Source organism: Quercus suber, unplaced genomic scaffold (assembly GCF_002906115.3).
Source record: "Quercus suber isolate HL8 unplaced genomic scaffold, Cork oak 2.0 scaffold_487, whole genome shotgun sequence".
Lineage (NCBI taxonomy): Eukaryota > Viridiplantae > Streptophyta > Magnoliopsida > Fagales > Fagaceae > Quercus > Quercus suber.
Genome location: NW_027069937.1, coordinates 222314 through 228099, shown reverse-complemented (window position 1 = coordinate 228099; position 5786 = coordinate 222314). Strand labels below are relative to the sequence as shown.

Below are 5786 nucleotides of genomic sequence, written 5' to 3'. Positions count from 1 at the left end.
AATCTCTACATTTATTTAGTTAGTGAGTGATGTGAAGTTTATCATTAAAAAAAGGAATTTCAATTAAAAAAGTACTAAAAGTAAGCCAATCTCTCTCTCTCTCTCTCTCTCTCTCTCTCTCTCTCAAAACTCACTACCACTTGTCATTATGTATTAAAAATAAAATGAGATTTTCAGTTAAAAAAAGTACTAAAAGTAAGTCAAACCCTCTATATATATATATATATATATATGGTGGTTTAACTGGTTAAGTATTATAACTTTAAGTCTAGAATGGAGGGGAAGAGTAAGGAGGGAAGGGTAGCATATTTCTAAGCACCCTTCCTCTCTCTTCCTCCTCATCCTGGTAAAAGATTATGGCTAAGAAATTCAATGATATGCTCAAATGTGCTAATTAATATACTATGGTCAACTTTTTACTTTCTTCATATCTAGTTCCTCATGTTTTTTTTTTTTATCCAAAAAGGAAGGCGTTATGCTTTAAGAAATATTAGGAACTTTGGGCTTCAGCTCTTTATGGAAAGATGACATGTGTCCCTATCATGTGTAATGCTTGTTAACTCATTTGGTTGGTTGGATACTTGAATCAAGTATAATTAAGATTAAGTGAGTCATGTTCATTGCTCATGACAGAAACACATATATTCTTCTTAATGGAGGTTGAAGCCCAAGGATCCAAACATGTTTGGAATCAAACTTTGTCTATTCAAAAATAGAGTTAAGCAATTTAATTATATAAATGAAAAAAAAAAAAACTAATTAAGTATAATAAAAAATGACTTTAATTACATAGATCATTAGCTTGAAATTACATCTCGCATAATGATGATGAAACTATCGACACTATTTTTCTTTTTTCTTTTTTTTTTCATAAGTATTAACACATTTTCAATTAAGTGGTTTTCTTAATAAGATGTTAAAATCGTTCTTTCATATATGTCAAAAGTTGATAACACTATAAACTTTTTTTTTGGGAGGAAAGTTGGCACTATAAACTTGAATGAATGGAATAAGAAGAATTTTCATGTGCTAACCTATGTACCTTAATAAAAACTGATTGTATGTGACGTGATTTTTTATAATAGGTTGTGGATCCGCACACGTTTGGTGCAATGATCACTTTATAAGTATAAGTGTTCGTGGGTTGTAGGATAGGCAATGACTAAAGTTCAAGTTTCTAAGAGAGAGTTTCACAAACATATACTCTTAAATTAGACTAAGGTAAAATTTATATTTTCTAAATAAATAAAGGTGGTGGATGCAATGAAAAAAAGTTGTCCAGTTTTAACAATTGGGCCAACAGTTCCATCAAAGTACCATGACAATTGAGTCAAGGGTGATAATGATTATGGGCTTAACTTGTTCACATTAGAATCCTCTATTAGTATCATCAATCCGCTCGATACCAAGCCCATAGGGTCTATTATTTATGTGTCATTTGGTGGCATGGCCAATTCAAGCAACAAGCAAATAGAGGAACTGGCTTTGGCTCTTAAGGGAAGCAAATACTACTTTTTGTGGGTTGTTAAGGCTTGTTGGTGAATTGGAGTTCACAAATGGAAGTGCTATTCGGTGTTTTTTTCAACACATTGTGGGTTGAATTCTATGATTGAGGCATTCAGCTTGGGAGTTCCAAAGGTGGGTATGCCGCAATGGACTGACCATATAACAGAGATGCCAAGTTTGTTCAGGATGTGTGGAAGGTGGGAATTAAGGTTAAGGTTTATGAGAATGGGATTGTGAGAAGAGAAGAGATTGAGTTTTGCATTGGGGAAGTAATGGAGGGTGGGAGAGGAAGAGAAATGAAAGAGGATGCTATGAAATGGAGTTGTTTGGCTCTAGAGGCAATTAGTGAGGGAGGTACTTCGGACAAGAACATTGATGAGCCTGTATCTAAATTGATAAACTAGTTTCCATCTTATAAGTAATTAATAAATGATGTATACTGTTATAATAATTAACTTTATCAGAATGCTAAGAAATGGAGCGGCTTGGCTCTAGAGGCAATTAGTGAGAGAGGGACTGCAAACAAGAATATTGATTAACTTGTATCTAAATTGAAAAACTAGTTTTCATCTCATAACTAATTAATAAATGATGTATTTTTGTTAGAATAATGGTTAAATAATTCAATTTATCACTTCTTAGCAGTTATAACTTCAGTAAATTATCATGGTATTAAAGTAGCTTGTCTAGAGTTTAAACTATTGTTTTTGCTATACCTCCTCTTTTAAAATTTGAAAACATCACATGTTAGATCACACTTATTAAAGGAGAGATTAGACTCTTGTGATGGGGTAAGAATAATAGTTAAATATTTAAATTCACCAAGACAGTCAATAATTTATCAATTGCAATAAAAGTTCATTTTTATTGTAGTATATTTTAAAAGTTTTATTGTAATAAAATTTTACCCGAATGCAATAACTTAATTAGCTCATGATATAGTCATGAAAATGATAATATTATATATCTATTTTTTATTTTCTTATGTCTAAAATTTCACATTGGCTACAGCCAGCGTCTTCTGCCTCTAAGGTGGGCTGTATCTATCTAAGGCTTAGAGTTTGGGGTCCAAGGGGTCTCGAGTTCTACTTTGGGAGTGTTAAAATAATAGTTAAATTATTAAATTCATTTGTTAAAACCTTTCAAACAACTAATAATTTATTAATTATAATAAAAAATTAACTTTTAATATAATATAAGTTAAATTTATTATTGTTATAAAATTTTACCTAGATATAATAATCCTTGCTCATGATATGGTTATTATGACAATTTAACCTTTTTATTTTTACTTCCTTTTGAACTCTCACAATATTGGCCATATATAATGAGAAATACATGTTGTTTCTATTACATGTATCATCTCCCTCATATGGAGGTTGACCTTACACCATTTATCCTCCTTCTCACTGGAGCCCACCCCATGTGAGGAGGAGAATATATGCAATGGAAACAGCATGTACCACCCCATATATAACAGGCAAAGAAAGCTGACATGACCTTGCATTGTTCTTATAATGTTTACATAAGCAATGATGTCAATGGATTTGTTTTTTCATAGTGTTCTTATAATGTTTACATAAGCAATGATGTCAATGGATTTGTTTTTTCATAGTGTTATGCCAAGACTATAGAGGACAAAAAGGAGTGTGGTTATGGTATTGAATATCATGTCAAGGGCTATCTCTTAAAAGTTAGTTATGTCATTTCACCTCAAAATTAATTGATAATGAGAAATATACTATTAAATTTTTTATGGTATTTGACGTCACACTCACTGGCCTATTTAAGAATGGTTGTAGGGAGTCAAATTGTGATTTTCCCATTAATAATCCCACCCTCACAATAACACTTTCGTGACTCAAACCTATGTCTTCGACTTGGATACCATTTGTTGAACTATGAGTTGTGTCATTCCACCTAAAAAAAATTTGTGATAAGAAAGACACACTCGAATATTTTATGACATTCAACATCATGCTCGATAGGCCTATTTTTAGAGTAGTTATAGGAAGTTAAACTGTGGTCCCCCAACAGGTATGAACAAACATGTGTGATATTCATATTTCATGAGAGGAAGTTACATATAACAATTTGATGTAGTAAATAATTCTCCACAATCATCGCTCTAGAGCACAACATCTTAGGGCCTATTTGGTTAGAGATTTCTAGTATCGTTATTTAAGTGTTGTGGAAATACATGTGGGTAAAAAATTGTTGTAAAAATACGTGTTGTGGAGTTTAAACACTAAAAATTATTATTTAAACACTCCCACCAAACACCCCCTTATTATTTGAAACTTATTAAACCTAAGTATTATTTCATTGGACTCAGTCTGATAAATATTTCTAAACGTTCTTATTTGTTTCTATAACCATTTCTATACAATTTAATTTGTATTGTATATATTGTGGTTATTCGATCTTTTTCAAAAGAAGACTTTGGTTAAACTTCTCATTCTCCACGCCTGTTAATTTTTTTTTAATTAAGAAAAAAAAAAAAAAGAAAAAAAAAGGTGAACGTATTCTTCTTTTATATCCAAGATCAAAACATAATTTAGGTATTGATTTTGACTCAAAAATAATAATTTTATCTATAAACTTTTAGCCGTCTTTATAACATTAACATGACATGCTCAAACCGTATGTCAATCCCAAAAACTTATAATTTAGAACGTCAATTATTTTGTACTCGTTTAATTAAATGCAAAAGTCCTTTATCTATAATTTTGAATTTGTGAGAGCTTCTGCCTGTTACGCACATAAAGAAAGAATATATATTATATATATATAAAGAAAAAAAAGAAAAGAAAAGATAAAAGAAACCACCATTAATTGTAGGTGAACCTGAATGATAGTCCCAGGTCTTGCCCAACTGATTTGAAGACATAAGACGATAGCCTCAAATGGTCTTTTTTGTTATCACTTAAATGATATTTAACTAACAGTTCTATATTAAAATTTTCTTATTAAAATTTTTTTTACTATTCTTACTTTTTAATATGACTATTTTTTTTGAAAAAAAATTACTAAAATTAAACTATTACAAATTTTGCTTAAAAAAATTACAAATTGATGTAATAACAAACATGATGGTAACATTTTAAGAACATACTAAATATATATTTGAATGAATTATGTTAAGGATACTATAAATTTTACAACTTTAACCTTACAAAAATATATTACCATTCACCAAACACGTAAAGTAATTTTAACAAGCATTTAATAGTTTGTTATAGTGCACAAATGGTCCGTAGGTGAACATGAGCTAGGCTGTACTTACTTTGGGATTGAATGTAAAGGCAGATATAAATAACAATAAAAGTGCCAACTGGGGCAATTTGTAGACTACCCGGCCGGCCGGCCAGTACCCACCAATTCAATCTTACGAAAAGTATTGTTATCCTTTTGAATTAGTTTGATTTATTACTTTACTAGTATGATTAATAAACCAAAAAAAGAAAAAAAAAATTGTAACAGGGCGGCCGGCGAAGATGAAAAAGTTAAAAGCCACGGTACAAAGAAAAATTCTTGTGCCACACCATTGGCCATGGTGGGGCACAAAAATTACTACAGAACAAATTAAAGTCCACATCCTCTCATCATTTCTAATTTTAATAAAACCAAGAAATTGACAGGCATTTGAATTAGCTTTATAAAAAAAATCACTTTTTTTTTTTTTAATGAGTGATTACTGATATGTATTTATATAATAAACATAATGGCAGAGAAAAGCCACAGAACGAAAAGCCCACATCCTTATCTTTTCTACTTTTAATAAAACCAAGAAATTGACAGGCATTTGAAGCTCCGTAAAAAAAAAATATATATATATATATATATCACAGTTTTTTTTTTTTAAATAAAAAAAAGTGATGTTACTAGCTTGTATATAATAAAAATAATGACAGTGTTGAATTTATGTGTTGTATTAATTATAATTTATCAAAATTAATGATAGTTATTAATAGACATTTATCATCGTTATGTTTATATATTAAGTATTATATATGAACTTTGTTAACTATGATAGTTATTAATCAATATTTATTATAAATATTTTTTCAATGAAACTATTAAATATATTATGGGTTGAGTTTAAGTTACACACAAGTACCGTTTGGATTCATGTTTGCATTTGTGTGTTTGTACTTTTTTTTTTTTTTTCAGCGCTTATGAACAGTAACTGGCACTGTTCATGTACGTGATTACACTATGCAGGAGACAAAGTTACTATTCACGCACTGTTTATGCACTGTTCACGGGACCCACAACCA

At 30.0% G+C, this 5786-nt stretch overlaps 1 pseudogene; it reads left to right on the top strand.

The window, feature by feature from the left end:
• Window positions 1-1158: 1158 nt before the first annotated feature.
• Window positions 1159-1910, top strand: LOC136063115 (flavonol 7-O-beta-glucosyltransferase UGT74F1-like; annotated as a pseudogene).
• Window positions 1911-5786: the final 3876 nt, after the last annotated feature.